General features: G+C 37.9%; 1 protein-coding gene across 1 annotated transcript in view; it reads right to left on the reverse strand.

The window, feature by feature from the left end:
- LOC136883500 (platelet binding protein GspB) overlaps window positions 1-12,136 on the reverse strand; it is a 133,377-nt gene that overhangs the window by 20,317 nt on the left and 100,924 nt on the right. The window lies entirely within an intron of this gene.

Here is a 12,136-nt window from a genome sequence, read left to right on the forward strand (position 1 = left end):
AGTTACATGCTGATATAAATGTGTATAAAGTCATAGTGCGGATAATAGTGGCTCTAGTGGAACTAGTAATTTTGTTGACATGTTGTAAATGCTGTCCATGTTGTTCAGGAATATTTAAGAAAAAGCATTGGGATCATGCTACTGGTTGTTGCATGAAAATTTGCTTAAAGCAGAAAATAATCAATGAGAATAGGGTTAAAGAAAGGTCATCAGATGTTGATTTAGTGGTCCATTTTGAGACACCAACATTATCGGTAGTCGTCCTAGCACACAAGATTCAGAAGAGGTTAATGTAGTTGAGATTGAAGATACAGCAACAGTGAAAACAGCCAGCAGCTTATGATATAAAGAGAAGGGTAGCGTTTAAAGTAATAATGCCACACCGGGGAGAAATTCCACATCCAGGAAAGGTATAAGCAAACACATGTGTCTGACAGAAGTGTTTGCGTCAAGAGGATGCAAAGCACTTCTTCCCAGGTGGGGGAGGTGTCATGAACAGCGGTTCGCAACGCGCCTTTCGCATATAACAGAGGGAAGTAAGTATAAATAACCACCTAATCGATACTTTATTAATGCCTCAGGCAAAATTGAATAAAATTAAAACTTACAGGACATGTTTCGACCACTTAGTGGTCCTCTTCAGCTGTATAAATAAAGAACTGAAAAGAAAAACATTGACAATAAGCACAAATAAAAGTTCTTTGGAGAGTCCTTTGATAAAAATGGTGGTCGTCAGAATAGGTCATCTTGCCTTTCGTTCTTGTTTGGAAAAGATGTTTATTCTGCGCTGTCTAGAGGGTCTGTCTTTGAGCGCGACCTGGTGAAGTAACGATGTGATACAGTTTGACAGTTCATGGAAAGCTCTGGAGAGAAGGGAAGTAGAGTTTCATCGTCATCTAAAATAACATGTGAGGGAGGAGGGAGATTGGGCTGTGCTTCTGCGATGTCGTGTTTGATTATATCTCTTGTTCGTCTAGTCTGTTTCATGTCTACCCATTCTAAGTATTTGCTAATATTCTCATATAAGATGTTTTTATGCTCGTTGTTTTCGTTGAGATTCTCTTCACCGTTTTCCAATTTATCAAGAACGATGTGGATGTTTTCCAGGTTGTTCATAAGATTACCTTTATTAATCATACAGATAATTTGAAGGTCCTGTTTTATATTGGTGAATTTGTGGTTGGACTCTTTCATATGGGATCCCATGGCAGAGAATCTTTTGTATCTTTCAGCATTGACGTGTTCTTGATATCTAATTGAGAAGTTCCTTCCAGATTGTCCCACGTAAGTTTTTTTACATTGAGCACAAGTCAGCTTATAAATACCCGATTCCTGGAATTCGTCATCTTTAAGTTTATTAGCTTTATTATGACTAAAGAACCTATGTTTCGTGTTGTTGTTTGTAGAGAAGGCTACCTTGGTATTGTGTTTCTTGAATAAGTTGGTGATTTCGTAAATCTTCGGGTTATTAAAGGTGAATTTTACATATCCTTTTTCTTTTTCTGAATGCTGTTTAAGTTTAATTTGTTGTTGGTATTTGCATTTAGTGATGATTTTATTGATGAATTTCAAACTGAAACCATTATGTAGAGCCTGTTGACGAATGAAAGAAAGTTCCTTTTTTCTGTCTGTTTCTGTTAGGGGAATTTCAAAGGCTCTGTTGACGAAACTATAATAAGCTGATTTCTTTTGCGAGATGGGATGTAAAGAATCACTTTTGATTGTAGTCGGGATAAAAGTGGGTTTCCTGTATATTTTAAATTGGAAATGGTTGTCTTTACGAATTGTTTGGATATCCAGAAAATTGAGTATGCCTTTCTCTTCTTCTTCAGCTGTAAATTTTATGTTTGGGTCTAAATTACCCCGATAATAATAATAATAATGATAGAATATTCCAAAGAAAGAATTAGAACACTCTATGCGGCATAGAAACTTGTAAGCCAAGAGCTTTGTGTCTCAATGTTATGAAATATTGTGCAAGCTAAATACGCATTTCTTCTGGAAATGTACGATGTCACGTGTGAGAGACATATGGACAGCTTCCAAATTATTCTAGAAAATCACATGTAGTTGCAACGTGACTGGGAGTTGCCATATTAAGGAACCAATCAAAGAACAGTGATGCTGTGATGTGTACAAGTGACTAGTAGTGGTGGTGGATGATTCAGTAGAGAGTTCTCGAAGGGATGGAAAGAAATATAAACTCGTAACTCGTAAACAACAAGGCTTTTGATTCTCAGATCTTGACGGTAGCTTTTGACTATCGGCATTTAGACTGTGTAGCCCAGAGGCCCTATCGCCTAGTGAACTGATGTTTAGTTGGCCGGGGAGAACTGTTAGAGTGCTGGTAGACTTTAAGGAGAGCCGCGAATACACAGTTAAAGTGTTAGCAAGTTATAGAGACAATAGGCTCTTAAACTGTGATTCGTTAATGAACGATCACAGGGGTTTTCCACACCAGCAGTTAATTAGGTGTTGGAATATAATAAAAATAAACCAGCATTCATTCTTATTTGGGAGAGTTTTGTATCGCAGTCGAAGTAATAGGTTCCAGAGACCAGCGCAGAAGAAAGAAGTAAGTTAAAAACTTCATTTTCCCGTATTGAACTGAGATTCACAATTGAAATATCAAAGAAGGTTCAACCTTTTCAATACAAAACGTGTTGTATAAGAAGTTCACAACATAATATTTATTGAATAATTAGGACCGGTTTCGACGCTCACTGCGTCATCATCAGCTACAAAGATCAACAAATAGGCAAAGTACATGTCATGAATGATTTACATTAATAACTCTTGTATGGCTGAATACAAATGGTAAACTGCTTTGTCATAAAAGCTAGGAGAAACTTGAGTAAAATATGATAATGTGATGTGACACATAAAACATAGTGGTTTGATGGGTAAAAATTATGCATAAAATTGAACTGATGCTATGAACATGAGAGTCTGAATATGGTGATAAAACTATGTGGTAAAAATAAAATGGTAAAATTGTCCACTCTTCTGTTGTTCACTTCAGGCACATAAGTCCAGGTCCGATGTTATATAGTCAAACCAATAAAAAGATTTTTGTCGAGGCCGGGACACCTGATGTTGGGCGATTGAATAAGGTTGCTCTTCGAATTAGTCTCAGCTCAACAGGGTAGTGAATCTTGTTTGGCGTGCTGAGTGTGTGGTGTAAGAAGTCTCAGCACGCCAAACAAGATTCACTACCCTGTTGAGCTGAGACTAATTCGAAGAGCAACCTTATTCAATCGCCCAACATCAGGTGTCCCGGCCTCGACAAAAATCTTTTTATTGGTTTGACTATATAACATCGGACCTGGACTTATGTGCCTGAAGTGAACAACAGAAGAGTGGACAATTTTACCATTTTATTTTTACCACATAGTTTTATCACCATATTCAGACTCTCATGTTCATAGCATCAGTTCAATTTTATGCATAATTTTTACCCATCAAACCACTATGTTTTATGTGTCACATCACATTATCATATTTTACTCAAGTTTCTCCTAGCTTTTATGACAAAGCAGTTTACCATTTGTATTCAGCCATACAAGAGTTATTAATGTAAATCATTCATGACATGTACTTTGCCTATTTGTTGATCTTTGTAGCTGATGATGACGCAGTGAGCGTCGAAACCGGTCCTAATTATTCAATAAATATTATGTTGTGAACTTCTTATACAACACGTTTTGTATTGAAAAGGTTGAACCTTCTTTGATATTTCAATTGTGAAGAAAGAAGTAAGAAGAGAGAAGCCTTCAACTGTACAGAGATCAACTCCATCCCATAGTTAAGTATTCAACCAGTGAATATACATATTCTTGTGTGTAATATAAAGACTCAAAGACTCCCAGAAAGTTCTGAAGTTCATGAGAGATTTAAAGTTTACTGGTGTCAAGAGTATATAGTGTCAGAATTGTATATGTAATTTGTACATATGTGTTTATATTCAAGGGTTTAGAATATAAGTGATATTCAAACAATCTTTGCCAATCTGACTATACGCTCCTGAGTCCTTAGCCTGCCATATTCCTAGGATACAACAGCACATTGTGGTGCCATTTATAGACAATGCAAACCTATGGTGTTCATCACATAAGGGTACTAACCACAGGGACTCGTACTATCCCGTGGTGTTCCTTATATACTGGGTACCAATCATAGGCAAGCCAGAACCATGGGTTCCTTCATCCCATGGTGTCGTTCGTATAGTGCTACTAATCACACGTACTGTAAAAGCCGTCGCGCTCTCGTTTGCTACTGATCACAAACGTATTTGGTACCCAACATAGTGGTATTACGTGCAAGTAAAAGCGACCCATGGCGTTCCCCGCGTGGCAGTACTAATCACAAGTAGTTTCATGATTCTAATTTGATCATCCCTAGGTCGCCCCTTACAACAGGCAGGGGATACCGTGGGTGAATTCTTCGTCTGTGTCCCCCAGCCACAGGGGGTAATCACAAGTTTACTGACATTAATCAGGATATGGAAATCCTAAAAATTATGCATAAAGGACTCCTTCTTAACATAACTGAAAACTGCTTCATACATTTAGACCAATATTTTAATCCAAATTACAATCTGAATGACATTTTCGAAAGAAAGAAAAAAAACCCATTTTATCTGACCTGCTCATTCATGCTTTCAGGGACACTTTATCTAGTAGTCAGAGTCCGAATTTTCATTCTATTCACAGTACCTTACTTAGGCAATCACCTATATTCCTGCATCCATTGGCCCCTCCTTAATCCCCCTTTCCTTTCCTTTCCTTTCCTTTCCTTTCCTTTCCTTTCCTTTCCTTTCCTTCCCTTCCTACTCCCTTCTCTTATTTTTTCCCTCCCTGCACCTCCCCCTAAAGACTTCGGCAGAACCTTATACATTCTTATCCTCAACCTTTATTCACATCAAACTTCAATCCACACGTTGCAGCACGATGTGATTCTCATACAACAGATGTCATTTATTATATCCCCCCTATCATAACTCTTTTTATTCTTAACCATCATCCATACAAATAAAATTTTTACGGTCTGCACTGAACTGCAAAATCCCACCACCTTATAGATACTACTAATTTATTTGGACCGCCATGTGCAACATTAATCACCATTCAAGATTCTTTAAACAGAAGAGCCTTTATAACATAATTCATCGCATTCACATGAAGTGAATGTCTAGTTTTCTGTACACAGCACAAATATTTTAATATCATGAGAAGACACCTTGAATTTGGCTCATTTAATCTTTGAACAGACTACAACGTATTTTAAGAGCCAGCTTCAATCGCATTTCTATGCGTTATCTGCAACCTACGTCTTATGATCATCTATCAAAAGCAGTTTTTGATATATTGCAGCGCACAAACATTTTACGAACCTCTATCAAAAGCAACTCTTTAAAAGCAAGATACAGAAGAGTCTTTGCTAACATCACGCATCACATTCACGTGAACTGGATGTATAATTTTGTGTACACAACTCAAACATTTCGATATCTTAAGAAGACACTTTGGCTTTGGATCACTTGAACTTTGAACAGACTGCGATGTATTTGGAAAGTCAACTTCAATCGCACTTCTATGCGTGAACCGCCACCAGCATTTTATGAATATATATAAAAAACAACGTTTTAGCATAGAGCAACAATCCAGCATTTTAGGAACCTCTATTAAAAGGATTTCTTTAACATAGTACAACGAAAATCTTGTACATTACCTTATTTCTCATATAGTATGTACATATCATTTTTAAGATTATTTATACTACACTGTGTCTTCCATTGCTTAAACATTTTACAGAGATCATTTTATTCAACAAGCCTTAAAATTCTATTGATTGTACGTACAGTTTTTAAGATCATTGTGTTGTTACATTGTTTATTTTATTCGATATATTTGTATAATTTGCTTCATGGCTGATGATGACCTACAGTCCAAAACTAGTCCCTGAATGTTAATATGAATGTATATCATTTATAATTTTTATTGAAAAGGTGGACTTTAAATGTAAAATATTTAACTACTACTGTAATTATCAGTTCCATACGGACCAATAATCATGAAATTCTTATCTTCTGATTGGCGGAAGAGGATCCATTTTCAATGTTATGGTTTCCCAACAGCTGTGGAGGCGGAAGAGGATAAAGCCAGAAAGACTGGCTATAAAGGCGCTACTTAACTAATCTGGAGTCTGCGGCAGTCCGTTGCAGTTTTGGAGCTTGCTACTGCCTGTCTCATTCTACATGTGCCGTGGTGAAAGGCTCTCAAATCATAGTGCGTGGGCCTTCTCCCTGCAAGTTAAGGTCTACCTTAAACAAAGTCATGCTTGTGGTATTTTCTCCTGCTACTCCTACAAAGTTCAATGGCGATGGGATAAGGACGGTGGAAGCAGATTTAGGGTGAAATTGGCAGCATCTAGTCTGGAATTGCACGTTGGCAGACTTAGAGTTGTGAATGAACGGTTCAATGTGTATCCACAATAGTTTTGATTATTATGTCGTTGCTTATATATTTGGTATTCATTTTTTGGCTGATGATGACATTTTATATGTCGAAACTGGTCCCAAGTTGAATAAAAGTTATTAGTAACATCAGCACGTAATTAGTATTGAATAGGTGGAACCTAATAGATATCTTGTCTCTTAGTGGCTACTCATGGATTTGGTCCTGCATCTGTGTCTGGGCAGGCCTATTTAGGAATACCGCTGCCCACCCTGAATGGGGAAGGCCCTAGAAAATATGGGTTAACATCAGTAACCACACTCAGATCCTGGCTGGGAAACCACACCCAGAGGGACACCCCAATTTGGCAGTTGTAAACATGACAGCTTTGGACAGCTCTGAAAATTCTAAGAATCAATTCTACCAACAACTGAATAAAACGAAGTGCCTACCGTGGATAAATTACTATTACCTGGTGACTTCAATGCTGTAATGTAAATGGATTACTTTTCCTTGGATTCTGTGCCGAGCATGAACTCACAACCAACACACAATTCTGTTTACCAACCAGATACAAGACTACATGGATGCACCTACGTTAAAACACTGGCACCTCATTGATTAAGTCATAACTCGACAATGCGACAAGAAAGACGTCCTCATCACAAAGACAGCTAGAAACATCGATGACTGTTGGACAGATCATAGACTTCTTATCAACCAACTCAGAATTTTGGTGCGCCAGAAACCACATACAAGTGATAAATATCATTATGGATCCGTATTGAAGATACTATATATGTAGGATGCTAATTAGTTTATAAACTAATAAACTAATTAGCATCCTATAGAAACCACATACAGTAGAAGTTCGTTATAGCGAGTACGGCATATAACGAAAACCCCGTTATAACGATAACTTTTGTCCATCCCTTCAAAATTCCTATAGTAAACTGTGTATTATCCTTCGGTTACAGCGAGAATTCTATCACTGACGCATCCGTTATTACGAGCGATTATGCACGGTCGATTTTTTTCGTTGGCGATATTTATGCACCCAGTCATTATATCGCAAGTGATCGATCAACTTCGGTACCGTATTGTTTTCTCGCTATGCCCACCAGCGAACTCTCTCGTCGAGATTCAAAGGCAATGTCGGAGTTGATTAGTAATACCCGTCGATTGCTCTTTCGCGTAGAAAATGAAAGAGAGAACATGTTAACGTGTCCGATAGCCGTTTTTAACTCATTAAAGATATACGCTGAATACGCGATCGCTTAATTTTAATGCTAAATACCGCAATTAAGTAAGAATGAGATAGGCCTACACCTCAAGATATGGCAGAGTGCGTCATTGATTACGAGGTTCGTTTATATTTCCTCGCGTCTGTTAAATTACGGAAAGGCTATTACCATGTAAATTTATAGCGAGAAGGTTTTAATTTCTCTACTTCCGCTTGAAGTATGTTTTCATCATACATATAGTACAGATTAGTTAGAATATGTGACACTATTTGAATAACAAAACTGAAACGTTTGCCACAAAATGCGATCGATCATCTTCGGTACAGTATAGTTTTCGCGCTATGTGCATTTGCGAGCTCTCTCGTCAACATTCGAAGGCGATATTGGAGTCAATTAGCAATACCCGTCGACTGCTGTTCTCAAAAGAAAATTCGAAATGAAAGAGGATAAGACGTTTTCGTAATAAATGCGTAAATATCGTGGTCGATAGCAGTTGTTAACTCGTTAAAAATAAAGGCTGAAGTAAACGATCTCTCAATTTTAATGGTATATCGTATACTGAAATTAAGTAAGAAAGTGATACACCCCAAGATATGGCAGGGTACTATCACTGATTTCAGAGGATAGGCCTAGTTTATATTTTCTATCGTCTAGTTAAATTTCGGAAAGCTGTTTCCATGTCAACTTTTAGCGAGAAGGTTATCATTTCTCTACGTGCGTTTCAAATAGGTTTCCATGATACATATACGGTTAGGTTAGGTGGTCCCGTTTGAAAAAAGAACTGAAATGTTTGCCACAGAAGCCTCTGGAGTGATACCGTATTTCTTCGAATCCAAGACGACGTTTTTTGCTCAGAATCTCGTGAAAAATCAAGGGTCGTTTTGCATTCGCAGCCTGATAGTAATGAACACCACTGGCAACTACCGCAGTAACCAAACCACGCTGTTTCCTTTCACCCCCGCGCGATGACAATAAACGACCGCCTCTTTATCATAGGCCTACATCGCTAGCCATGGCGACCGGTCGTTCAGTGCCTATGTGTAACGTCACTGGATCTCGGAAAATAGTGAAGAGAGAATGACATTCTATTATCCTCTACAAAAACGTTTCTCAAATCTGCAGTATGGCATCAAAACATGCGAGCCTTCGAATTGTTAGAAAGGCCACGGCTATCAGTAGCAGAGTTATAACGCGTCTGCTCTACCTGACGCTTAGTAAAATTAAGTTTTATAGACAGCAGGAATATTTATTGCCAGAAAATTTTCAACGGGTTCTCGTCGATGTTGTGATGCCAATTTTAAGTTAATGGCTATTAAACACTCGGAAATGTATAATAATTGTACAGCCGCAAGAAAATACGGCATAGGCCTAATTAAAGCCCATATTCGGCATCACTGTGAAGACGAAGATAGCTTAAAAAAACGTACTGCAAAAAAAAAAAAAAGCATTCAATGGCCCGCGACAAGGACGCTTTAAATAAGTTGAAGGTGAAATTTTGAGGTATGTGCACAAAAATGCATGGGCGGAATTGCCATACCACGCCGCAATAAACTCGTTCGTTGACTTTCAAAGTCCGCGATTAAGACCTATACATCGCTAGGCGCTGAAGTTGGCCAATCTGGCAAGCAAGACGTGCGTGCAGCGGCAGCCAGTTATATCTGACGCTGAGTGAAGGTACCGGTAACAGTTTTATAGTAAGCAAGAGTATTTTCCTGGTGGATCGCCGTATTTTAGAGACGCATGGAATGTGGCAAATTTTCAACGAGTCCCCTTCGATATTAATTTTTATTTATTTTAATTAATTTTAAGTTAATGGTTATTAAACCCGCTGAAATTCAGCATAATTGTACAGCCGCAAAAAATACGGCATAACTAAAGCCAATGTTCGGCGTCTTCAGTCTAAAAATGCGTACTGTGTAAAAAAAAGACATTAATATGAATTTACAAAGCACTTTTTAAGCCAGATTAAATTTTTTTGAAGGAAAAAGTGGGCATCGTCTTGGATTTGGAGAAATAAGGTAATATGTATTTTTCAGAATGAAATTAAACACACACTTTCACATAGTATCGGATTTCGAAAAACAACAAACAGGTAAGCCGCAGTGTGGATATTATCCGCGAAAACTCAAATTTTGAACAAACTGATTGCCATTTCATACTGAATTTAATGTGTATGGGGTTTTTCCCGACTTTTACAAAAATCGGATATAACGACAATCCATTATAGCGAGTAAATTTTCCGCCATTATGAACTCTCGCTATAACGGACTTCTACTGTACTCGTTTCACAACTCTCCAAGGAAGAAATTTAATACCTCCCAACTTCAAAAAGAAACAGTTGCTAAACAATTCCAAAATGCCATAACACAGCAACTATCTTCCAATCCAAACAATACCAAGGATGTAAAGCGCGAATGGACCACACTTCAAACTATCATCAAAGATTCGGCAGAAAGAACAATTGGCTACGAGAAAAGGGAGAGAAATGACTGGTTTGATGATAATAACATATGAGTAACAACAAAGTAAAGGTTTCCACCTATTCAATACAAAATATATTCACAATATTTTAAAATTACATGGAACTAGTTTCGACCCATCTAGGGGTCATCATCAGCCACATCAAAGCAAAGATCACTCTTGACGAAATCCTAAGAACATGTTAATTTTAACAGTAAGATTATTATGGAATAACAAGTGAATGTGGTAAATGAAACGAGATGTTAGTATGGGACAGGTGAGTAATAGCTAATAAATATACAAGGAATATACATAAGAGGTTTGGAACAAAGTATAAAAGGGGGCTTAGTGATGTAAAAATTATATAATCATGGAAAACAGTAAGTCCTTATAATGAAGAATGCAATGTGAAATGACATATATAAAATTATATATGGCTTAGGAAGAGTGGAGGTGGTTTAGGAGGGGAAGAGGGCTTAAGGTGGGGTTGAAGGGTGCGGGAGAAAGGATAACTGTCTCGGAAAAGTACCATTGATTAAATTTAGGATTGAGTTTTGGTTGGCTGCATTATTGTTTCTGAGGAAAGTGATAAATAGATCGAAGAGTATGTTGGGTTTCTCTGAGATTTCATCGAGATTGTGACTGGCATTAAAGTATTGGTCTAGGTGTATGTAGTAATTTTCCATTATGTCGAGTAAAGGGCCCTTGTTTCCTAATACGAGGATGTCCGTGTCTTGTTCGATATTGGTGAAATTATGGTTATAATCTTGCATGTGTTGGCCGATGGCTGAAAACTTGTTGTATTTTATTGCGTTAGTGTGCTCGTGGTATCTGATATTGAAGTTTCTACCGGTTTGCCCGATGTAGGTTTTCCCACAGGTGTTACATTTGATCTTATAAACTCCTGATTTTAAAAAACTGCTGGTCCTGTTGATGTGTGAAGTATTGTGTAAAACGTTCATGTTCTTATAGTTGGTTTTGAAGGCTATTTTAACGCCTTTATTCTCAGTTCAATACGGACCAACAACATGAAATTTATAACCCTTGATGATAATAATGAAAACATTCTGAAACTTTGTAAAAAAAAAAAAGGGAAGCCTACTTATCCCTTACACAAGACCCTTCCTCTGTAGTGACGAAAGCACGTTTCCAAGAGCTTAAGATGAAATGTCAGGCTGATAGAAGACAGATGAAAAACGAATGGCGGCAGCACAAAGTGAAGGAACTTTTTCGGCCCTCTCACTCTTCATCAGGTGCGCTGAAAGCCGTGGACAATAACACCATCCTTACAGACAGACAAGACATATTAAGACGCTGGAAAGAACACTTCAGCCTACTGTTAAATCTAAGCTCAACTGCTGCCAAAGACTTCCTCCAACATGTGCCCCAACATCCTCTATAACGGTGGATGGCTGTCCAACCAACCTTTCATGAATTCAACCAAGCCCTCAAAAGTATGAAGCCAAAAAACTCCCGGACCAGATAACATCCCTCCGGAACTCATTGAGGACCGGGATTTTCTCCCTAATTCTTGTAATTTGGGAAACAGAGAAGGTGCCTGCCGACATGAAAAATGCCACCCCAATAACAATTTTCAATAAAAATGATTGAGGTATCTGTGGCAATTATTGTAGCATTTCCCTCTATCCTGTTTGAACAGGCACATCGCAGACAAGAAACTGAAATCCATGAAAAGCGGAAACTACGGCAGATCCAATCATGTCCTCCACCCACCTTTAGATGTGAGCTGTGTTTCGTGCGAAGATTGGCTTGATAAGTCATCACCAACATCTCCACAGAGCCAACAGACTTTAAGAAGAATTGCAGGAGAAAAATGTATTCTTGGAAACGAGTAGTGGCCGCCGCCGATGATGTATGTATGTATGTATGTATGTATGTATGTATGTATGTATGAAAGCATGTATAAAACAGAGTTAAAAACAATGGCAGAGAACAGGAAAAAAAATTTAAAAGGGG

Source organism: Anabrus simplex, chromosome 11, assembly GCF_040414725.1.
Source record: "Anabrus simplex isolate iqAnaSimp1 chromosome 11, ASM4041472v1, whole genome shotgun sequence".
Lineage (NCBI taxonomy): Eukaryota > Metazoa > Arthropoda > Insecta > Orthoptera > Tettigoniidae > Anabrus > Anabrus simplex.